Source organism: Pleurodeles waltl, chromosome 7, assembly GCF_031143425.1.
Source record: "Pleurodeles waltl isolate 20211129_DDA chromosome 7, aPleWal1.hap1.20221129, whole genome shotgun sequence".
Lineage (NCBI taxonomy): Eukaryota > Metazoa > Chordata > Amphibia > Caudata > Salamandridae > Pleurodeles > Pleurodeles waltl.
The window spans coordinates 514318488-514344418 of record NC_090446.1 but is presented as its reverse complement, the minus strand read 5'-3'; positions in this window follow the sequence as shown (position 1 = coordinate 514344418).

Below are 25931 nucleotides of genomic sequence, written 5' to 3'. Positions count from 1 at the left end.
AGCATCCGTTATGACTGTGGCCACTGGTGGCGACTGCTCGAACGGCTTTCCTTGTGAAAGATTGTTGCTTGCAATCCACCACTTCAAATCCACAGCAGCATCTCTGGAGATCTTGACAGTACTCTCTAGATCCCCTTTGTGTTGAGACCACTGCCTTCGGAGGCACCACTGAAGAGCCCTCATGTGCCAGCGAGCATGCGTGACCAACAGAATGCAGGAGGCAAACAGACCGAGCAGACGAAGGACCTTGAGGACTGGAACTACCGCTACATTTCGAAACATTGGAACCAAATCCTGAATATCTCGAATCCGCTGAGGCGGAGGAAAGGCCCGACCCAATGTTGTATCCAGTACTGCCCCTATGAACAGGAGGCGCTGAGAGGGCTCTAGGTGAGATTTGGGCTCGTTCACCGAAAAACCCAGGTCGAACAACAACTGGGTTGTTGACTGCAGATGATGCGACACAAGCTCCAGGGACTTGGCTTTGATCAACCAGTCGTCCAAGTAAGGGAATACTGCTATCCCCTTCCTTCTGATTTCTGCCGCAACCACCGACATCACCTTCGTGAAGACTCGAGGTGCTGAAGTAAGACCAAACGGAAGGACCGCAAACTGATAGTACTGCGATCCCACCACAAACCGGAGATACTTCCTGTGTGACTTGAGTATCGGGATATGAAAGTAAGCATCCTGCAAGTCGACAGACACCATCCAGTCTTCCTTGTTCAACGCCAAAAGCACCTGTGCTAGGGTCAGCATCTTGAACTTTTCCTGCTTGAGGAACCAATTCAAGATCCTCAGGTCCAGGATTGGTCTCAAACGACCATCCTTCTTGGGAATCAGGAAATACCTTGAGTAACATCCTCGACCCCTTTCCTGCTCTGGGACCAACTCCACCGCGCCCTTTGAAAGGAGGGCTTGTACCTCCTGTTCTAGCAACAGGAGGTGTTCTTCTGAACAATAAGAAGGGCGGGGTGGGATGAGGGGCGGGAACTCCCGAAAGGGAAGGGTGTAGCCTTTTCCCACAATACTGAGAACCCAAGTGTCCGTTGTAACAGTCTTCCATTTGGCGAGAAAATGCTGTAATCTTCCCCCTACAGGAGAGGAGTGAGTGGGGAATGGTGGAAGCCTAAGGCTGCTTCCCCTGCTGCACCCCGCCAGAGGATGAGGAAGAGGCAGAGTGCTGCTGAGAGGCTCCTCTGGTGCGGACCCTACCTCTCCCTCTAAAAGATCTATAGGGATGGGAAGAGGCAGGTTGCTGATATCTTCCCCGAAAGGAAGAGGAGGAAGAGCCACGCCCAAATCCACGAAACCTCCTGAAAAATCTGGAAGAGGCCGTGGAAGAAGGAGCTTGGAGCCCTAACGACTTAGCCGTGGCCCTGCTCTCCTTAAAACGTTCCAAGGCCGAATCAGCCTTGGCTCCAAACAGTTTGTCCCCATCAAACGGGAGATCCAACAATGTGGACTGTACATCCGCAGAAAAGCCCGAGTTACGGAGCCAGGCCTGCCTCCTTGCCACCACAGTTGTGCCCATTGCTCTGGCCACCGAGTCGGTCGTATCCAGTCCAGTCTGGATAATCTGGGTCGCAGCAGCCTGGGCATTTGAAACAACGTCCAAAAGACCCTGGGGAAGCTCTGTAAATGATGAGGAAATGTCATCCATCAGAGCATGAATATACCTCCCCAGGATACAGGTTGCGTTGGTGGCCTTCAACGCCAGACTGCAGGACGAAAAAATCTTCTTGGACTGCGCCTCCAGTTTCTTTGAATCTCTATCCCCAGGCACCGTCGGGAAAGAACCAGGCGCTGACTTGGATGAACAGGAGGCCTGCACCACCAAGCTCTCCGGCGTAGGGTGCCTAGACAGAAAACCAGGGTCAGTTGGAGCCGCCCGATACCTCCTGGCCACGGCCCTGTGAACTGCTGGGGAAGATGCCGGCCTCTTCCACACCTCTAACACCGGATCCAGCAGAGCGTCATTAAATGGCAAAAGAGGCTCTGCAGCAGCTGAGGCCGGATGTAGCACCTCTGTTAGAAGGTTTTGTTTTGCCTCCATCACCGGCAAAGGCAGGTCCAAAAAACTAGCTGCCTTCCGTACTACTGCGTGAAAGGAAGCAGCCTCCTCAGTATATTCTCCTGGGGACGAAAGATCCCACTCAGGGGAAGTGTCCAGCCCACTGGCCGACTCCAGACCACGCAGCCCATCACCCGAGTCCTCTAGCTCTCCTTCTTCCAGGGCTCGTTGGTACTCCTGCTCTTCTAATACACGGAGAGCACGTCTCCTCGAATGAAGCCGTTGCTCAATACGCGGAGTCGAAGATCGGCGCCGATCTTCAGAAGCCACCGACGCCGCGTCCGGCGCCACAGGTAACTTCGGCGCCGACGAAAGAGCAGTCGAAGCAGATGGACCCACCGGAGTCACAGGCCGAAATCCCAACGTCGACGGGATGGCAATCGAGGGGCCATTCCCTCTGAAGCCACCGGAGCGGCCACCGGCGCCGACACCGGCGCCGAGCCCACGTTCCCAAAAGGGAGAAAGGGCATAAAGGGTGCCGGCCGAAGAGGCGCAGGATCACCCAATGAAAAGGCCAAAGGCCCAGCCGGAGCACCCCCTGGAGCCATCTGTTGGAAGATGGCATACATCGCATTCAAGAATGCGGAACTATCGGCTCCAGGGGTGGGAAAAGCCGGATACTGGGGTGCCTGTCTCGGAGGCGACCCCAACGCCGGCCTCGACGTCTGCGACGCCGGAGATAACACCTGAGGCTCCAATACCTCAATCACCGACGCCTGTCCAGGTGAAGTCGGAGACGCCGGAGAGGGCAACGGCGTCGAAGGATGAGGCGTAACCGTGGGACTGATCTCCCATGTCCTTCGGCGCCGATCCGAAGACCTGGAACGAGTCTCCTTGCTCGAATGACGCCGAGATTCTCTACGGCGCCGGGAGTCTCGATGACGCCGATGTCTTGGCGAAGAAGACTTCTTGTGATGCTTCTCTTTTTTCGATTTCGCCATAAACAGCTTCGCCTCACGTTCCTTGAGGGCCTTTGGATTCATGTGCTGGCATGAATCACAAGTCGAGACGTCGGGGTCGGAGCTCAAACATCAAAGGCAGTCGGAATGAGGATCCGTCACTGACATCTTGCCTCCACACTCACGACAAGGTTTGAATCCAGACTTTCTCTGCGACATTATTACCACAGCGAAAGACTACGCAGCAAAAATACACTGTAACCACAAAAGTAACAGCTGCTCTCTCGAAGATAACCGTTTCGAATGCACGGAAAAAAGGGAACTGACGTCGGCACGTCGTTGAGGACCTCTTATTGCCTGTATGACATCAGACGGCGTCGCGTGGGCTAGAGTGACGTCCTCGTCGACGTGCAGAGACTAGGAAGAAGATTTCCGTTGAATGCTGGCGCCATGGGAGAATTCATTAGGTGAGGAATCCACAGGTAGTTGTATCCATCAGAAATATGTACACAATACCAAAATATGCAGTAATAGCATTAGAAAACAGTGCAAACAATGTATAGTTACAATAGGATGCAATGGGGACACATAGGGATAGGGGCAACACAAACCATATACTCCAAAAGTGGAATGCGAACCACGAATGGACCCTGAACCTATGTGACCTTGTAGAGGGTCGCTGGGACTATTAGAAAATAGTAAGGGTTAGAAAAATAGCCCACCCCAAGACCCTGAAAAGTGAGTGCAAAGTGCACTAAAGTTCCCCAAAGGACATAGAAGTCGTGATAGGGGAATTCTGCAGGAAAGACACAAACCAACAATGCAACAACGATGGATTTCCAGTTGAGGGTACCTGTGGAACAAGGGGACCAAGTCCAAAAGTCACAAGCAAGTCGGAGATGGGCAGATACCCAGGAAATGCCAGCTGTGGGTGCAAAGGAGCTGCTACTGGACAGTAGAAGCTTAGGTTTCTGCAAGAACGACAAGGGCTAGAGACTTCCCCTTTGGAGGACGGATCCCACACGCCGTGGAGAGTCGTGCAGAAGTGTTTTCCCGCCGAAAGACCGCCAACAAGCCTGGCTAGCTGCAAATCGTGCGGTTAGTGTTTTTGGATGCTGCTGTGGCCCAGGAGGGACCAGGATGTCGCCAATTGCGTCAGGGGACAGAGGGGGCGTCGAGCAAGACAAGGAGCCCTCTCAGCAGCAGGCAGCACCCACAGAAGTGCCAGAAACAGGCACTACGAGGATGCGTGAAACGGTGCTCACCCGAAGTCGCACAAAGGAGTCCCACGTCGCCGGAGAACAACTTAGGAGGTCGTGCAATGCAGGTTAGAGTGCCGTGGACCCAGGCTGGACTGTGCACAAAGGATTTCCGCCGGAAGTGCACGGAGGCCGGAGTAGCTGCAAAAGTCGCGGTTCCCAGCAATGCAGTCTGGCGTGGGGAGGCAAGGACTTACCTCCACCAAACTTGGACTGAAGAGTCACTGGACTGTGGGAGTCACTTGGACAGAGTTGCTGGATTCAAGGGACCTCGCTCGTCGTGCTGAGAGGAAACCCAAGGTACCGGTGATGCAGTTCTTTGGTGCCTGCGGTTGCAGGGGGACGATTCCGTCGACCCACGGGAGATTTCTTCTGAGCTTCTAGTGCAGAGAGGAGGCAGACTACCCCCACAGCATGCTCCACCAGGAAAGCAGTCGAGAAGACGGCTGGATCAGCGTTACAGAGTTGCAGTAGTCGTCTTTGCTACTTTGTTGCAGTTTTGCAGGCTTCCAGCGCGGTCAGCAGTCGATTCCTTGGCAGAAGGTGAAGAAAGAGATGCAGAGGAACTCGGATGAGCTCTTGCATTCGTTATCTAAAGAATCCCCAAAGACAGAGACCCTAAATAGCCAGAAAAGAGGCTTTGGCTACTTAGGAGAGAAGATAGGCTAGCAACACCTGAAGGAGCTTATCAGAAGGAGTCTCTGACGTCACCTGCTGGCACTGGCCACTCAGAGCAGTCCAGTGTGCCAGCAGCACCTCTGTTTCCAAGATGGCAGAGGTCTGGAGCACACTGGAGGAGCTCTGGGCACCTCCCAGGGGAGGTACAGGTCAGGGGAGTGGTCACTCCCCTTTCCTTTGTCCAGTTTCGCGCCAGAGCAGGGCTAAGGGGTCCCTGAACCGGTGTAGACTGGCTTATGCAGAAATGAGCACCATGTGTGCCCATGAAAGCATTTCCAGAGGCTGGGGGAGGCTACTCCTCCCCTGCCTTCACACCATTTTCCAAAGGGAGAGGGTGTAACACCCTCTCTCAGAGGAAGTCCTTTGTTCTGCCATCCTGGGCCAGGCCTGGCTGGACCCCAGGAGGGCAGAAGCCTGTCTGAGGGGTTGGCAGCAGCTGCAGTGAAACCCCGGGAAAGGCAGTTTGGCAGTACCAGGGTCTGTGCTACAGACCACTGGGATCATGGGATTGTGCCAACTATGCCAGGATGGCATAGAGGGGGCAATTCCATGATCATAGACATATTGCATGGCCATATTCGGAGTTACCATTTTGAAGCTACATATAGGTAGTGACCTATATGTAGTGCACGAGTGTAATGGTGTCCCCGCACTCACAAAGTCCGGGGAATTGGCCCTGAACAATGTGGGGGCACCTTGGCTAGCGCCAGGGTGCCCTCACACTAAGTAACTTAGCACCCAACCTTTACCAGGTAAAGGTTAGACATATAGGTGACTTATAAGTTACTTAAGTGCAGTGTAAAATGGCTGTGAAATAACGTGGACGTTATTTCACTCAGGCTGCAGTGGCAGGCCTGTGTAAGAATTGTCAGAGCTCCCTATGGGTGGCAAAAGAAATGCTGCAGCCCATAGGGATCTCCTGGAACCCCAATACCCTGGGTACCTCAGTACCATATACTAGGGAATTATAAGGGTGTTCCAGTAAGCCAATGTAAATTGGTAAAATTGGTCACTAGCCTGTTAGTGACAATTTGAAAGAAATGAGAGAGCATAACCACTGAGGTTCTGATTAGCAGAGCCTCAGTGAGACAGTTAGTCATAACACAGGTAACACATTCAGGCACACTTATGAGCACTGGGGCCCTGACTAGCAGGGTCCCAGTGACACATACAACTAAAACAACATATATACAGTGAAAAATGGGGGTAACATGTCAGGCAAGATGGTACTTTCCTACAACTGGTGAAAACAAAACCTCCACCGTCACGCCAACAGAAATACGCCCACACTATCACGACACACGAATCCATGCGGCGGTCTTTCAACCGCGGTAGTCCATCGGCGGTACACACCGCCGCGCTCAAAATACACACACACATACAAAACACCGCCACATTGGACAATTCGAAATACACACACCTGATACACATACACACACCACTCCCACACACCCAATACAATATAAAACACACACCCACATCACCCACAAACCCCTACGACCACTATTACTGAGAGAAGGCCAGAGAGAGAAACCACCATCCACAAACTAGCAGCCACAGGCACTCAACACCATCACCCATATAACTTCCACGCACAAAACACCACACACCACTACATATCACCACACTTATCACCACACACACCACCCCACACATCACCTACACCACCCCATGGCACGGCAAAGACACCCCAGGTTCTCGGAGGAGGAGCTCAGGGTCATGGTGGAGGAAATCGTCCGGGTAGAGCCACAGCTATTTGGAGCACAGGTGCAGCATACCTCAATTGCAAGGAAGATGGAGCTATGGAGAAGAATAGTCGACAGGGTAAACGCAGTGGGACAACACCCAAGAAATCGGGACGACATCAGGAAGAGGTGTAACGACCTAGGGGGGAAGGTGCGTTCCGTGATCTCAAGACACTACCTGGCAGTTCAGCGGACTGGCGGCGGACCCCCACCTCCTCCCAGACAACTAACAACATGGGAGGAGCAGGTCTTGGCGATTCTGCATCCTGAGGGCCTCGCAGGAGTCGGTGGAGAAATGGACTCTGGTAAGTCAAAGCTTTACTAATATATCCCCCACCCTTCCTGCATGCCATCACACACTCCTATCCGTACCCTCAACCTCAGCACTCCACCAACTCACATATACCCCACTATCACAAACCAGCCATCCCAACACCAAGCCCTGCATGCAACCCCAACGCATGGACACCCATCACTAAAGCATTCCCACTGCACATACCCATTCAACCCCCTAAACCATCATCACACAAGTCCCCACATAGGAATGCAAGCACTGGGGTACACCGGTCACCCACCCATTGCCCACCATGACACACACAGATGCAATAATTAAGCTTTCACACCCCTGTAGGACCACTACCCAACGTCACCAGACAGGAGGGTCCAGACATCTCCACCCCACCCACAGAAGAGGCCCACAGTGATGACAGCAGCTCTGTCCAACTGGATCCAGATGACCAGCCCGGGCCATCGTGGGCCTCGGGACAGTCGGTTCCCCTTGCACAGGCACAGGCCACCACAGACCTTCCACCCTCTGGTAACACCATCACAGCACCCACCCAGCGGGCCCATACCTCCGTACCCAGGACACGTCAATCAGCAGTGTGTCCACCACTACCGGGAACCCAGGATAACCCACCACCCCAACAACAACAGGGACCTGGGGGCAGTGGCAGTGGGCACACAGTCCAGGGGTCGGAGGCCCAGGAACACAGGGGAACTGGGAGGGCTGCTGTGCGACAGGGGGCGGACAGGCCAAGGGAACCCACTCTCCACGAGGCCCTCTCCTCCATCATGGGAGCATACCACCACTCCCAGGAAACAATGGCGACGGTCCTGGCCAAGTTTCAGGAGACCCAGCGCATGCAGTAGGAACAGTATCTGGGGTTCAGGGAGGAACTCAGAACCATCAGCTCCGCCCTGGGCACCATCATAGGGGTGCTGAAGGAAATACTAAACACCAGGAGGGACACTGTGGCACAACAAGGGGCCCCTGACACTAGCATGGACGATGAACTGCCCACCACCTCCGCCGGCGCTAGTGGACAGGAGGCACCGCCACAGGACTACAACCCCACACCCACCCCCTGCAGATGGAGAACCACCCCGCAAGCAGTCCCTGAGATCCAGGAACAAGACAGAGCACGATGCCAAGACCCCCGCCAAGAAATGAGACCACCCTGATTGTCATCCCACTGTCCCACTTTGTCACCCTGTCCATATTGGAACTGCCCCAGCTCCACTTCCTATGCCCATATGGGCAATGCACCTATGAGACAAATAGACTGGACTCTGCCATGGACACTCCTCCGCCATCACCCCTCACCATTTAACTTCCCCCTCCAATATTTTGCATTTAAATAAACACACCTAAAGCACCAAGATCTGGAATCTGTCTGTGATTTTGAAATAGTGTATTTGCAATTACAGTGACAAAATTTCCAGGAATTAGTAATGTCAACATACCTATGTCACACAGCTCTAGTCCATGAGGAACCTAAGCAGATGACACACGTTGGGACCCACACCTGTGAAACCGTAAGGGAAAGTGACAACTCAGTGACCATACACTGGGTGAAATCGACAGACAGGATAGAGGTAGAAGTGTAAAATTACATGTAGTAGGCAGGAATGTATTCTCACCTGTTTTCACTGGAAATATTGCTGGATGACTGATGTCTTCTTCCTCTGCTTCCTCCTCATCACTGTCCACAGGCTCCACAGCTGCCACAACACCGCCATCTGGACCATCCTACTGCAGAAAAGGCACCTGTCGTCGCAAAGCCAAATTATGAAGCATACAGCAGGCCACGATGATCTGACACACCTTTTTTGGTGAGTAGAATAGGGATCCACCTGTCATATGGAGGCACCTGAAACTCGCCTTCAGGTGCTGTCGATCACCCTCCTAGTCCGCCCATGGGTCTCATTGTAGCGTTCCTCTGCCCTGGTCCTGGGATTCCTCACTGGGGTCAGTAGCCTTGACAGGTTGGGGTAACCAGAGTCCCCTAATAGCCCCACCCAGTGCCTCTGTAGTAAACCCATCACATAAAGGATGCTGCTATTCCGCAGGATGTAGGCGTCATGCACTGAGCCAGGGAACATGGCATTCACATGGGAGATGTACTGGTTTGCCAAACATGCCATCTGTATATTCATGGAATGATAACTCTTCCGGTTTCTGTACACCTGTTGTAGGAGGCTGGACTGGCTTGTAGTGAGTACCAAGGGGTACTTGCACCTTGCACCAGGCCCAGTTATCCCTTATTAGTGTATAGGGTGTCTAGCAGCTTAGGCTGATAGATAATGGTAGCTTAGCAGAGCAGCTTAGGCTGAACTAGGAGACGTGTGAAGCTACTACAGTACCACTTAGTGTCATATGCACAATATCATAAGAAAACACAATACACAGTTATACTAAAAATAAAGGTACTTTATTTTTATGACAATATGCCAAAGTATCTTAGAGTGTACCCTCAGTGAGAGGATAGGAAATATACACAAGATATATATACACACTAGCAAAAATATGCAGTATAGTCTTAGAAAACAGTGCAAACAATGTATAGTTACAATAGGATGCAATGGGGAAACATAGGGATAGGGGCAACACAAACCATATACTCCAAAAGTGGAATGCGAACCACGAATGGACCCCAAACCTATGTGACCTTGTAGAGGGTCGCTGGGACTATTAGAAAATAGTGAGAGTTAGAAAAATAACCCTCCCCAAGACCCTGAAAAGTGAGTGCAAAGTGCACTAAAGTTCCCCTAAGGACAAAGAAGTCGTGTTAGAGGAATAATGCAGGAAAGACACAAACCAGCAATGCAACAACTGTGGATTTCCAATCTAGGGTACCTGTGGAACAAGGGGACCAAGTCCAAAAGTCACAAGCAAGTCGGAGATGGGCAGATGCCCAGGAAATGCCAGCTGCGGGTGCAAAGAAGCTTCTACTGGACAGAAGAAGCTGAGGTTTCTGCAGGAACGAAAAGGGCTAGAGACTTCCCCTTTGGTGGACGGATCCCTCTCGCCGTGGAGAGTCGTGCAGAAGTGTTTTCCCGCCGAAAGAACGCCAACAAGCCTTGCCAGTCGCAAATCGTGCGTTTGGCGTTTTTTGGACGCTGCTGGGGCCCAGGAGGGACCAGGAGGTCGCAAATTGGACCTGAAGAGAGAGGGGACCTCGAGCAAGACAAAGAGCCCTCACTGAAGCAGGTAGCACCCGGAGAAGTGCCAGAAACAGGCACTACGAGGATGCGTGAAACGGTGCTCGCCGAAGTTGCACAAAGGAGTCCCACGTCGCCGGAGACCAACTTAGAAAGTCGTGCAATGCAGGTTAGAGTGCCGTGGACCCAGGCTTGGCTGTGCACAAAGGATTTCCGCCGGAAGTGCACAGGGGCCGGAGTAGCTGCAAAGTCGCGGTTCCCAGCAATGCAGCCCAGCGAGGTGAGGCAAGGACTTACATCCACCAAACTTGGACTGAAGAGTCACTGGACTGTGGGGGTCACTTGGACAGAGTCGCTGGATTCGAGGGACCTCGCTCGTCGTGCTGAGAGGAGACCCAAGGGACCGGTAATGCAGCTTTTTGGTGCCTGCGGTTGCAGGGGGAAGATTCCGTCGACCCACGGGAGATTTCTTCGGAGCTTCTGGTGCAGAGAGGAGGCAGGCTACCCCCACAGCATGCACAAGCAGGAAAACAATCGAGAAGGCGGCAGGATCAGCGTTACAGAGTTGCAGTAGTCGTCTTTGCTACTATGTTGCAGGTTTGCAGGCTTCCAGCGCGGTCAGCAGTCGATTCCTCATCAGAAGGTGAAGAGGGAGATGCAGAGGAACTCGGCTGAGCTCATGCATTCGTTATCTAAAGTTTCCCCAGAGACAGAGACCCTAAATAGCCAGAAAAGAGGGTTTGGCTACTTAGGAGAGAGGATAGGCTACTAACACCTGAAGGAGCCTATCAGCAGGAGTCTCTGACGTCACCTGGTGGCACTGGCCACTCAGAGCAGTCCAGTGTGCCAGCAGCACCTCTGTTTCCCAAATGGCAGAGGTCTGGAGCACACTGGAGGAGCTCTGGACACCTCCCAGGGGAGGTGCAAGTCAGGGGAGTGGTCACTCCCCTTTCCTTTGTCCAGTTTCGCGCCAGAGCAGGGGCTAAGGGGTCCCTGAACCGGTGTAGACTGGCTTATGCAGAATTGGGCACCTCTGTGCCCAACAAAGCATTTCCAGAGGCTGGGGGAGGCTACTCCTCCCCTGCCTTCACACCATTTTCCAAAGGGAGAGGGTGTCACACCCTCTCTCAGAGGAAGTTCTTTGTTCTGCCATCCTGGGCCAGGCCTGGCTGGACCCCAGGAGGGCAGCTGCCTGTCTGAGGGGTTGGCAGCAGCAGCAGCTGCAGTGAAACCCCAGGAAGGGCAGTTTGGCAGTACCAGGGTCTGTGCTACAGACCACTGGGATCATGGGATTGTGCCAACTATGCCAGGATGGTATAGAGGGGGCAATTCCATGATCATAGACATGTTACATGGCCATATTCGGAGTTACCATTGTGAAGCTACATATAGGTAGTGACCTATATGTAGTGCACGCGTGTGATGGTGTCCCCGCACTCACAAAGTTCAGGGAATTGGCTCTGAACAATGTGGGGGCACCTTGGCTAGTGCCAGGGTGCCCTCACACTAAGTAACTTTGCACCTAACCTTTACCAGGTAAAGGTTAGACATATAGGTGACTTATAAGTTACTTAAGTGCAGTGTAAAATGGCTGTGAAATAACGTGGACGTTATTTCACTCAGGCTGCAGTGGCAGGCCTGTGTAAGAATTGTCAGAGCTCCCTATGGGTGGCAAAAGAAATGCTGCAGCCCATAGGGATCTCCTGGAACCCCAATACCCTGGGTACCTCAGTACCATATACTAGGGAATTTATAAGGGTGTTCCAGTAAGCCAATGTAAATTGGTAAAAATGGTCACTAGCCTGTTAGTGACAATTTGGAAAGAAATGAGAGAGCATAACCACTGAGGTTCTGGTTAGCAGAGCCTCAGTGAGACAGTTAGTCACTACACAGGTAACACATTCAGGCACACTTATGAGCACTGGGGCCCTGGGTTACCAGGGTCCCAGTGACACATACAACTAAAACAACATATATACAGTGAAAAATGGGGGTAACATGCCAGGCAAGATGGTACTTTCCTACACCTGTTCACTCCTGTGGGGGGGGGACCAAAGCCACATGGGTCCCATCAATGGCACCTATGATGTTGGGGATATGTCCAGGGCATAAAAGTCACCTTTCACTGTAGGCAAATCCTCCACCTGAGGGAAAACGATGTAGCTCCGCATGTGTTTCAGAAGGGCAGACAACACTCTGGACAACACGTTGGAAAACATAGGCTGGGACATCCCTGATGCTATGGCCACTGTTGTTTGAAAAGACCCACTTGCAAGGAAATGGAGCACTGATAGCACCTGCACTTGAGGGGGGATTCCTGTGGGATGGCGGATTGCTGACATCAGGTCTGGCTCCAACTGGCTACACAGTTCCTGGATTGTGGCACGGTCAAACCTGTAGTTGATAATCAAATGTCTTTCCTCCATTGTCGACAGGTCCACCAGCGGTCGGTACACCGGAGGATTCCGCCATCTCCTCACATGTCCCAGCGGACGGTGCCTATGAAGGACAACAGCGACCACAGAGTCAAACAACTCAGAGGTATGTACCCACAGTCTACACAGAACACCAATCATACACAAAATGTGGCCTGTATGTGTGCTGAAAGTAGGCCTAGGTATGTGTGACGCAGTTGGTAACTAGGCCATGTGGGCCCCTGAAATGGCGGCTGCCTGACCTCTAAAGCGGGATAATGGGATGTGAGGTAACCGCTGGTATTGTACACCGTCGCGGTAGGCGGGCGAAGACCGCGGCGCAATGCTGCATTAGTTAACATTGGACCCTATGGGTCCCAGGAGCCAATGACGATGTACGCCGGTGGTGATGGTACGCACCGCCGCGGACGTGACCGCAGCGGACGTGACCGCCATTTTCTAACTGTTTAATCACTCGATACCTGATCTTCGACAGGAGAGGACCTACACTGCAAGTGCTGCTGTGACCTCGGTCTGGAAGAGACAATGGCTCGTGCGTCTGGGGAAAGGGCCCCTGCCTTCACTGCAGAGGAGTTGGAGAAGCTCGTCGAGGGGGTCCTCCCCCAGTACACGCTACTCTACGGTCCTCCAGACCAACAGGTAAGTACACAGGGAGCATGTTGTATGGGCTAGGCCTGTGTGGAGAGGGCTGGTTGTAAGAAGGAAGGGGGCAGAGTTCTGAGTGCATGAAAGACGGTGAATGCGTGTGCCACATGGCAAGGGTAGGGATGGGGGCCACTCACTTTGACGGTGCAGTTGGTAATGACTTCTCTTCTTCCCCTGTACATTTCATGTAGGTCAGCACCCACCAGAAGAAGCATATTTGGCGTGCCATCGCCAAGGACGTCCGGACCCTGGGGGTCCACCACAGACGGAGCACCCACTGCCGGAAGAGATGGGAGGACATTCGCCGCTGGAGCAAGAAGACGGCGGAGGCTCAGCTGGGGATGGCCTCCCAACGTGGGAGGGGTGCCCATCAAACCATGACCCCCCTGATGTTCCGGATCCTGGCGGTGGCCTACCCTGAGTTGGATGGGCGCTTGAGGGTAACACAGCAGACACAAGGGGGTGAGTACACTATCATTCAGCTGACTTTGCGCGCAGTGAAGGTGTCTGGGTGGGGGAGGAGGGCTGTGGGTTCCCCTAGGCCAGGGCGAGTTCCGTAGGCTAGGCCCATTCATAAGGCATGGCCCTGTGGCCTCCCACCCCACCTCTGTAGAGTGCCAAGTACTGCTATTCATGCCCCAGGGTCATCTATGTGTGCAGATGTCGTCCATAGCCTTGTAGGTCATTTCCCAGGAATTGCACTGTAGAGGCCAACAGCGCGACTTAGTGCAGGGGGTTGCTGTGTCTGTATTGTCCGCCAACGGTAGCGGTAAGCCATGCACTCAACCTGTCTTTCTACTGTTCCCCCCCCCCCTTTTTTTGCGGTCTCCATGTTCTTGTGTGCATTAGCATCATCAGGCGGAGGTACAGTGGCACCGGAGCACGAGGGAGCTGCATCCCACATGGGCACGGAGGCCCACACTTCGGACTCAGAATACACCAGACCTCCCTTGTGGTGGCGGCAACATCTGTGCCCCCCACTACTACAGGTACTGCCGCCACCCCCCCCCTACCAGCACCGCCCTCCCAGTAGCCCCTCAGCGTGTGCCCCGTGCCCGCTCACCCAGGAGGGTGGGCATCACCTTCGCCCCAGGCACCTCAGCCCCTGCCCCTGTCACCTCTGCTGCCCTCAGTGAGGAGGCCATTGACCTCCTCAGGGCCCTCACTGTTGGGCAGTCTACCATTTTGAATGCCATCCAGGGTGTAGAAAGGGAGTTGCAACACACAAATGCATTCCTGGAGGGCATTCATTCTGGTCAGGCTGCCCTTCATCGAACCCTTCAAACTCTGGCCTCAGCACTGATGCCAGCCATTTTCCCTGTGTCTAGCCTCCCCCCTCCAACTTCCTCCACCCAGACCCAATCCCCTGTACCTCTGCCTATCCCAAGCACACCATCAGACCAGCCTGCACACACCTCACCACACAAGGGAAGCTCAGGCAAACATAAGCACCACACATCCCACAGGCACTCACGCAAGCATCACACACATACAGACACACCAACATCCACTGCCTCCACTGTGTCCCCCTCCTCGTCGTCTCCCTCCTCCCTCCCAGTCTCGTCTGTACACACACACCTGCATGCACTACCACTACAGCCACTACGTCCCGCACAAGCACACCCACCACCACACCCCGCTCACGTGCACTCACCACCCCAGTACCATTTACACGTCCCCTGTGTCCTCTCCCAGTGTGTCTGTGACGCCCCCTCCGAAGATACACAAACGCAGGCACACACCCACCTAACAGCCATCCACCTCACGACAGCCTCCAGCGCATGCACCTGCACCCAAATCCACAAAACTTACACCTCCTACAACCACAACCTCTTCCACCACTCCCAAACCCCCTCCAGCTACCCGTCCCAGTGTGTCCCAAAAACTTTTCCTGCCCCCCCTTAACCTATTTCCCACCACACCCCCCTCCAACTCATAGGTCCCGTACTAGCACCTCAGCCAAAAAATCTCCGGGACCAGTGGTGCCTGTTGTTACAGGTATGTGGAGTGCACCGGCCACCAGGGCAGCCAGTCTGCCACGGAGCAATAAGCACAGCAAGTCCCCCCTCCCTGTGAAGCACCAGAAGTTGGACTGTGCCCGGCGGGAGAGGGGGAAGACTCCAGCCAGCCAAGCCACTCACAGGGGTCCTGGGGGCGTGTGGACTCAGCTGTGACTCCTCCCAAGGTGGGGAAGGGGCAGAGGAAACCTGCAAAGTCTGGGAGGAGCAGCACGGCGGAGAAGACCGCCACCATCCCTGCCAGCCAGGAGGCCACCACCAGCCCCATCGTCACTGCCCATGAGGAGGCCACCGCCAGCCCCATCGTCACTGCCCATGAGGAGGCCACCGCCAGCCCCATCGTCACTGCCCAGGAGGAGGCCACCGCCAGCCCCATCATCACTGCCCAGGAAGAGGCCACCGCCAGCCCCATCGTCACTGCCCAGGAAGAGGCCACCGCCAGCCCCATCGTCACTGCCCAGGAGGGCCCCGCAAGCCACAGCCCAGCTGACCCATGAAGGACCGCCAGCCACAGGCCAGCTGGGCAATGACGGACCGCCACGGCAAGCACCGCTGAACAGGGCAAGGACCACTGAACAGGGCAAAGACCGCCATGGCAAGCACCGCTGAACAGGGCAAGGACCGCTGAACAGGTTAGAAACTGCCAACACAAGCACCGATGAACAGGGCAAGCACCGCTGAACAGGGCAAAGACCGCCATGGCAAGCACCGCTGAACAGGGCAAGGACCGCTGAACATGGCAAGGACCACTAAACAGGTCAGAAACTGCCAACACAAGCACCGCTGAACAGGGCAATCACCGCTGAACAGGGCAAAGACCGCCATGGCAAGCACCGCTGAACAGGGCAAGCACCGCTGAACAGGGCAAGAACCGCTTGTAGGAAAGTACCATCTTGCCTGGCATGTTAGCCCCATTTTTCACTATATATGTTGTTTTAGTTGTATGTGTCACTGGGACCCTGCTAGTCAGGGCCCCAGTGCTCATAAGTGTGCCTGAATGTGTTACCTGTGTTATGACTAACTGTCTCACTGAGGCTCTGCTAATCAGAACCTCAGTGGTTATGCTCTCTCATTTCTTTCAAATTGTCACTAACAGGCTAGTGACCAATTTTACCAATTTACATTGGCTAACTGGAACACCCTTATAATTCCCTAGTATATGGTACTGAGGTACCCAGGGTATTGGGGTTCCAGGAGATCCCTATGGGCTGCAGCATTTCTTTTGCCACCCATAGGGAGCTCTGACAATTCTTACACAGTCCTGCCACTGCAGCCTGAGTGAAATAACGTCCACGTTATTTTACAGCCATTTTACACTGCACTTAATTAACTTATAAGTCACCTATATGTCTAACCTTTACCTGGTAAAAGGTTGGGTGCTAAGTTACTTAGTGTGAGGGCACCCTGGCACTAGCCAAGGTGCCCCCACATTGTTCAGGGCCAATTCCCCGGACTTTGTGAGTGCGGGGACACCATTACACGCGTGCACTACATATAGGTCACTACCTGCTCTGGCGCGCAACTGGACAAAGGGAAGGGGAGTGACCACTCCCCTGACCTGTACCTCCCCTGGGAGGTGCCCAGAGCTCCTCCAGTGTGCTCCAGACCTCTGCCATCTTGGAAACAGAGGTGCTGCTGGCACACTGGACTGCTCTGAGTGGCCAGTCCCATCAGGTGACGTCAGAGACTCCTTCTGATAGGCTCCTTCAGGTGTTGCTAGCCTATCCTCTCTCCTAGGTAGCCAAACCCTCTTTTCTGGCTATTTAGGGTCTCTGTCTCTTGGGATTCCTTAGATAACGAATGCAAGAGCTCATCCGAGTTCCTCTGCATCTCTCTCTTCACCTTCTGCCAAGGAATCGACTGCTGACCGCGCTGGAAGCCTGCAAAACTGCAACATAGTAGCGAAGACGACTACTGCAACTCTGTAACGCTGATCCTGCCGCCTTCTCAACTGTTTTCCTGGTGGTGCATGCTGTGGGGGTAGTCTGCCTCCTCTCTGCACTAGAAGCTCCGAAAAAATCTCCAGTGGGTCGATGGGAATCGTCCCCCTGCAACCGCAGGCACCAAAGAACTGCATCACCGGTACCTTGGGTCTCCTCTCAGCACGACGAGCGAGGTCCCTTAGAATCCAGCAACTCTGTCCAAGTGACTCCCACAGTCCAGTGACTCTTCAGTCCAAGTTTGGTGGAGGTAAGTCCTTGCCTCCCCACGCCAGACTGCATTGCTGGGAACCGCGACTTTTGCAGCTACTCCGGCCTCCGTGCACTTCCGGCGGAAATCCTTTGTGCACAGTCCAGCCTGGGTCCACGGCACTCTAACCTGCATTGCACGACCTCCTAAGTTGTTCTCCGGTGATGTGGGACTCCTTTGTGCGACTTCGGGTGAGCACCGTTTCACACATCCTTGTAGTGCCTGTTTCTGGCACTTCTGCGGGTGCTGCCTGCTGCTGAGAGGGCTCCTTGTCTTGCTCGACACCCCCTCTGTCCCCTGACGCAATTGGCGACATCCTGGTCCCTCCTGGGCCACAGCAGCATCCAAAAACACTAACCGCATGATTTGAAGCTAGCAAGGCTTGTTGGCGGTCTTTCGGCGGGAAAACACTTCTGCACGACTCTCCACGGCGTGGGGGATCCGTCCTCCAAAGGGGAAGTCTCTAGCCCTTGTCGTTCCTGCAGAAACCTAAGCTTCTACTGTCCAGTAGCAGCTTCTTTGCACCCACAGCTGGCATTTCCTGGGCATCTGCCCATCTCCGACTTGCTTGTGACTTTTGGACTTGGTCCCCTTGTTCCACAGGTACCCTCGACTGGAAATCCATCGTTGTTGCATTGTTGGTTTGTGTCTTTCCTGCAGAATTCCCCTATCACGACTTCTATGTCCTTTGGGGAACTTTAGTGCACTTTGCACTCACTTTTCAGGGTCTTGGGGTGGGCTATTTTTCTAACCCTTACTATTTTCTAATAGTCCCAGCGACCCTCTACAAGGTCACATAGGTTTGGGGTCCATTCGTGGTTCGCATTCCACTTTTGGAGTATATGGTTTGTGTTGCCCCTATCCCTATGTGTCCCCATTGCATCCTATTGTAACTATACATTGTTTGCACTGTTTTCTAATACTATTACTGCATATTTTGGTATTGTGTACATATATCTTGTGTATATTTGCTATCCTCATACTGAGGGTACTCACTGAGATACTTTTGGCATATTGTCATAAAAATAAAGTACCTTTATTTTTAGTATATCTGTGTATTGTGTTTTCTTATGATATTGTGCATATGACACTAAGTGGTACTGTAGGAGCTTCACTCGTCTCCTAGTTCAGCCTAAGCTGCTCTGCTAAGCTACCATTATCTATCAGCCTATGCTGCTAGACACCCTATACACTAATAAGGGATAACTGGGCCTGGTGCAAGGTGCAAGTACCCCTAGGTACTCACTACAAGCCAGTCCAGCCTCCTACACCGCTGAACATGGCAAAGACCGCCATGGAAAATACCGCTAGCCCATTTGCGGCAGGGGCAGTGACGCAACAGGTACCGTCACTGGGTGAGTGCTGCACTCTGGGCACCAGTCCCCCTCCAGAACCAGTGGAGACATGCATCGACTTGAAAGACTGTGGCTTTGCACTCCCCAGGATGGTACAGTGGGCAAACCACCCACTGTAGAGACTTGAGAGACTGTGGCTTTGCACTCCCCAGGATGGTACAGTGGGCAACCCACCCACTGTAGAGACTTGAGAGACTGTGGCTTTGCACTCCCCAGGATGGTAGAGTGGGCAAACCAACCACTGGTGAGACTTGAGAGACTGTGGCTTTGCACTCCCCAGGATGGTACAGTGGGCAAACCAACCACTGGTGAGACTTGAGAGACTGTGGCTTTGCACTCCCCAGGATTGATCAATGGGCATGGAGCCCCCTCGTGGTTCTGGCGTCGTGCACTCATCCGGCTGAGGTGACCCCCTTCCCATCCCCCTGAGGTGCCTGTTGTATTTCTATCTGATGCCCCAGCAGTGTTCTCTCCGTCATGTTCGGGTATCTTGTGTGGGCCTCGCCCATGCATTTTGGGCCCAGTGGTCCACGGACTATGAATGATGCAAAACCTGCACTAATCTTCGTGGTGTATATTTTGTTTATAGTGTATATATATATATATATATATATGTATATTTTTGCTTACTGATTTTTGATATATTACAATAGTTACACTAATTTCCTTTTGTCTTTGCATTCTTCCAGGGGGGTTGGGGGGTGTTACTGTAATGTATAGATAAGCATTGGTGTGTGTGTTGTAGTGGGTGAGGGTCGGGTGGGGGTTGGGGTGTTGAGTGTGTGTATCCCTGTTTTTTGCCTCCCCTATGTCGTAGGTGCAGTACTCACCGTGCTCTTCCCCGCCGGCGTTGGTGATCCTCGTAGAAGAGCAGGAAGACTAGCGCTGGAAGAATTTGAAGTTCCGGCTCCATGCTGTCCTCCTTCCTCGTGGAGTGTGTAGAGGTGAGCGTTTTTCATTCGAAATGCCTGTTTCCGCTGTGTTTTTATCCGTGTTGTATCCGCCCCGGAAAAGGTGGCGGATTGGCCTGTCATAATAGTGTGGGCGGTACATTGGCTCCCGCCTGTCTGATGGCGGTGACCGCCAAGCTGTTGGTCTGTACCGCCGTGGCGGTCTGAGTGTTAAAGTGGCTGTCTTTGTTGGCCGTTTCCGCCACGGTTGTAATTGCACATTTTTTACCGCCGGCCTGTTGGCGGTCTTACCGCCACTTTAACACCGTCCGCCAGGGTTGTAATGACCACCTTTGTATGCCCAGATGAGCTGCTATTACCAATATGCTCTTTGAACAGGTCCAAGGGGCAGGGTTCTCACTGAAGGGAAGCACTGTTAATGGGAATTTCCTACTGTAACACTCAGGACTTTCCTGGATGACCTTGCCAATGAAATATGGAAGTAAGCATCTTGTACGTCCACAGCACATTTTCAGTCTCCTTTCATAACCTCAGGATATATTTGGTGCAGACCCAGCACCCTGAACATATTTCTCTTAATCCATTTGTAGCCTTGTCTAATGTCTAGAATCAGTCTGAAATATTGCTGGTGGTATTTTGTAAGGACCAAAAATATATTGAACAGGTGCTTTTTCCTCTTTCAGAGGGAGGAACAGGCTTTACTGCTTGCTTTTTCAGACGAAATGTAACATCCATCCAGAGTAAGTGCTGATTTTGGAGAGATTGAAGGAGAAGTGAATTTGAATTGGAGAGTGTATCCATGTTTTATTATTTGCAGGATCCATGTGAGAGTTGTCATTTTCTGCCTCTCTCTAAAATAAAATAAATTCTCCCTCCTACCAGTGTGATGCACAGTGGAGGGGAAGTGGGAGAGTCTTTGTCTCAGATGAGACTGGGACTTCCCATGGGAGGGTCAGTCATGTTGGCGCTGACCTCTACCTCTATGGGATCGTCTGTGGTATAAGGGCTATTATTCTTGTAGTTGTAACTGATTGGAGCAATAAGGGTACTGATCCCTTTGCCTCTGATGCTAATGGATGTCCCTACACCTACATTGATATCTGGAGATATCTTCTTCTTCTCCAAGCCTACCCCTTTCAGGGTTTCAGCCTCATTCTTTATTCTTTGTATATCATCAGCTAGATGACAGCTGAAGAGGACTGAACCCATGAATGATAGATTCATAATTTTTTTCAGTATTCACAGCTAAGAAGCACGTCTGAGGGAGATGCTGCGGCAACATTCTTAGATTGACAGATCCTCAGAAACAATCGAAGTACTGATCATTTGATCTGGACACTAGTTGAGCCTCTTGTGTGACTTGCATCAAATATTATCTCTTTCTCATTGAAGGGATTCCCATAGGGCTATGTTAGATCTCTCTAACAAAGCCATGATTCTAGCTTACGTAAAAGCTACTGCTGCTTAATCATAAACTGTACAGCCTGCTGCAGCAATTTTATTTGCTCAATCAGGAGGCAATGAGGTCTCTGGGGTCAAAGCATGTTTCTAACGGGCTGCTGAAACTATGAAATAATCTAGTTTGGGGACTTGTTTTAAGTATATCAGATCCTGACCAGAGGGTTTTTGTATTTTTTTGAGAGTCTTGCCATTTTTGTTGGGACTGGGGAAAGGAACATTTCATCCACCTGTCTGCAAAGCTTGGAACATCGTTCTGCTCCAAGGCTAAGAGAGGCTTTGGAGCAGAACAATGCTGTAACATCTTCATGACGAATGGGACTATGAACTTACGCACCTCAAAATGTATGTTGAGCTTTGTCGGTCCCCTCGGAACCACAACTTTGAAGATGGTGATGTAGTTTATAGGTGAAGGTCTTGTCGGAGAGCAGGCTAGTGAACTGTTAGTATAATATGCTTAAGACAAATCGGGTGAGTGATGTCTGGAAGGAGAAGTAGTTGCAGACCAACTTCTCTCATGCCTTCTAGTAAAAGGTATCAGCGAAGAGTTGGGACAATTCGGAGGTCCAGCCAGCAATGCTGGATGTGAAGAACCAGAGTTATTTTTCTGTTGGGTGAAATAGAAGTGCCCCTATGAATCATTGCTGGTCTCGGTGGAAGATCCAAAGATGCAAAAGTACCTGGAGAAGATCTTCTGTTAAAATTATCATCCTAGGTTGACCGGATGGTAAGTGTGACAACGGTGGTGTTGAAGAGAAGGAAAGGCATCCAGAACAAGAATTAGGAAATCCAGACCTGCTGACTGTCTCAGTATTGATCTTCTCAATGGCAAATACCTCACTCCTTGACAATTAGAAAAGTGTCTCATGGTCAAACTTCTCGAGGAGTGTATCAAAGCTGAGTGCTTCTGCATTGTTTGTCTTGATGCCGAATGGGCAGACAGTGAGCGATTTGATGTCAGGGATGAGTGCTTCAATGTCAGCTGGCTTGGAGCCAAGGCGTGCTTCCTCGGTGAATGGTGTCCCCATGGCATGGATGCTGTACTAGCAGCTGAGCTGGTTTTCTATATGGAGCATGTTGGTGCTGAGGCACCCTTCAATGTCAAAATGTGTGATATCAATAAGTGATATCAGGAGTGGCGGAGTGTCCTAAATGATGATAGTGGCACTGCCTTTTTCCCTACTAGATCTGCCTCTTCCTTTCCTGGAGAGTACATGAACTCAGAAGAAGGGGTACTTTCTCTGGCCAGCTAGAAATATTTCTTCCTCTCTTTCTTCAACATGACATTTCTTAACTTCTCTCATATGAATCTTCTTATAGTCTTTTAAAGCTCTTTTGTTACTTCCTGATAATTGTACCTAAGTGACCAAATGTAAGGAAGGTTAAACAGACCACACACATAGAGATATAGGCCCTCATTCTGACCTTGGCGGGCGGCGGAGGCCGCCCGCCAAAGTCCCGCCGTCAGGTTACCGTTCCGCGGTCGAAAGACCGCGGCGGTAATTCTGACTTTCCCGCTGGGCTGGCGGGCGGTCGCCTTCAGGCCGCCCGCCAGCCCAGCGGGAAAGAGGCTTCCACGATGAAGCCGGCTCGGAATCGAGCCGGCGGAGTGGAAGCTGTGCGACGGGTGCAGTTGCACCCGTCGCGTATTTCACTGTCTGCGCAGCAGACAGTGAAATACATTTAGGGGCCCTCTTACGGGGGCCCCTGCAATGCCCATGCCAGTGGCATGGGCACTGCAGGGGCCCCCAGGGGCCCCGCGACCCCCCCTACCGCCATCCGGTTCCCGGCGGTCGGACCGCCGGGATCTGGATGGCGGTAGGGGGGGTCGGAATCCCCTCGGCGGCGCAGCAAGCTGCGCCGCCTTGGAGGATTCAATGGGGCGGCGGTACACTGGCGGGAGACCGCCAGTGGTGCCGGTCCGACCGCGGCTTTACCGCCGCGGTCGGAATCCCCATTGGAGCACCGCCGGCCTGTCGGCGGTGCTCCCGCGGTCCTCCGCCCTGGCGGTCTTTGACCGCCAGGGTCAGAATGACCGCCATAGTGTGAACACAGCGCTCTTCCTCCCAAATGAGGAACACTTTACAATTCGTGAAGGAATTTGTAGAAAAAAATCTCTGCACAGGAGACAAAAATGTAGCTTCAGAGACATTTCAGGCATTGAATGAAGACTGTTTAAAGTTAACCTTGAGGAGAAAAACCCAAAACTATAGGGTGAAAAACCTTGAAATATTTCTAAGATTGTCTGAACCAGACAAAATATCAAAGGCTGTAAAGCAGAATGTCAAAATAATGCATGGCAGAAGACGGGACCCACTGACTACTTAAACAAGCAGCGCATGTTGTTTTAGCCTTGCACAATTTTAACCTGATAGGTCCCCTTTACCTTTATATTTCACTTTATTTTGTTACAGATTGCAAGGTCACATATAACACTTCAAAACAACGTCTTGTTAGATGTTTCAATGTTTCCTTTTGTACTGTTTAAATGTGGTTATCATCCAGAGAGAAAAATGGAAGAAGCTGGCCTGTTTTCTTATTTGGAGGTTGAACCTGATTATAGGAAATGTCAGTATTCACAACCTTTCAAGATACTGATGACATTTTTTAATACATAAAAAAAGTGTCTCAAGATGCATGCTAATGGAAATAGTCTGCGTTTATGACATTAGTGAAGATTCTTTTATTCAGAATCAATCAGATTTTTCTAACCAATTCTGTAATTCTAACTAGCTGCCCACAACTAATCAGAACTGATCTCTGTGGCCAAACCATTTTTATTGCTGTGGTCAACTATCCAGAAAGGTACCGTCTCGCCTGTGCCCCAACCCACCCACTTCATCATGTGTCTTGAGTCAGTTCATATTTTACTATAAAATACAACTAGGATTTTCCTTTGTCTGGCAGCCGAGGCAAATTCTGAAAATGCTGGATTCACATAGTAATTCATTTACCCATGTAACTATACTAGTACATTCTCTTGTAAATTTAACACTCAGATCAAAAGTCAGCGTATTTTCCGCTATCTAACTGTACTAACTGTAAACCAAGTCTATTGGTCTGGTCATATGTTGCCATTTTTGAGCGGTATATCTTTCATATTTACACTTGTTGTCTGCAATTTATCACTGTACTTTATGTTACGTTCCAAATAAGTTTAATTGTAAAAGTAAAGAACCTCAAGCAGTGGGAAGAATGTATGAGGGTAGTTATAAATACTACATTTAAGTGAGGTAAATGGAGGGGATATAACCTTTGTAACAATTTCAACAGAGTGAAGTTAGAAGGAGTTGAGTGTGTGTATAGGGAGAAGAGACAGACGAAATTTTGAAAAAAAGCCTTTCCAAATCAGCCTTGTCCTACTTACAGGCTTATGAACATATTTCAGTCAGGATCAGGACTAGTCCTGCAGTGCGCAACATGAATACACTTGTTAGCCAGCACTTAAGATTGTTTAACAGTTTAACTCTTCCTAAAGATGGCATAAAAAATTACCAGCCTTACCCGACTGAGGAAAGTAGCTCTCGAAGAGTGCTGGAATAATTAAAATAATAAAGTAGTCAAAGGTAAGCCAACATTTGAAGTACAAAATATCTAATTAGAAAGCAACTCTACATCTTGCATGAACAAGTAAAAACAGAAATATGCTGAAAATCATAGAACTTAAATTCAGGTTATAGAACCAAACTAGATGGCAAGGCAGTTGAGCTATGAGTGCTAGATTTCTAATAGCTTAGATTTCTGTGGTAATTTAGATACTGGCAACGGTGGAGAAATGGGTGCACATAGCTTTGAGGGTTATTTAAAAAAAGTAACACCATTTTTAAGTTGAGAGCAAATTCAGCTCACTTGTGGCTTGTGCGTACCCATACCACAATTTTAATGGCTACTCTTTTAACTGTAATTATGGACTTGGCTGTGCCTGGTGATTGCCCAGTACTTAAGGACACTAATACCTGTTATAAAGTGCTTGCGGTATGTGAGAAAGTAGCCTCTTTCTAGCCTTGTTACCCCCACTTTTGGCCTGTTTGTGAGTATGTCAGGGTGTTTTCACTGTCTCACTGGGATCCTGCTAGCCAGGGCCCAGTGCTCATAGTGAAAACCCTATGTTTTCAGTATGTTTGTTATGTGTCACTGGGACCCTGCTAGCCAGGACCCCAGTGCTCATAAGTTTGTGGCCTATATGTATGGGTTCCCTGTGTGATGCCTAACTGTCTCACTGAGGCTCTGCTAACCAGAACCTCAGTGGTTATGCTCTCTCTGCTGTACAAATTGACACTAACAGGCTAGTGACCAATTTGACCAATTCACATTGGCATACTGGAACACCCTTATAATTCCCTAGTATATGGTACTGAGGTACCCAGGGTATTGGGGTTCCAGAAGATCCCTATGGGCTGCAGCATTTCTTTTGCCACCAATAGGGAGCTCTGACAATTCTTACACAGGCCTGCCACTGCAGCCTGAGTGAAATAATGCCCACATTATTTCACAGCCATTTTACACTGCACATAAGTAACTTATAAGTCACCTATATGTCTAAACCTTCACCTGGTGAAGGTTGGGTGCTAAGTTACTTAGTGTGTGGGCACCATGACACTAGCCAAGGTGCCCCCACATCGTTCAGGGCAAATTCCCTGGACTTTGTGAGTGCTGGGACACCATTACACGCGTGCACTATACATATGTCATGACATATGTATAGCGTCACAATTGTAACTCCGAACATGGCCATGTAACATGTCTAAGATCATGGAATTGTCACCCCAATGCCATTCTGGCATTGGGGAGACAATTTCATGATCCCCCGAGTCTCTAGC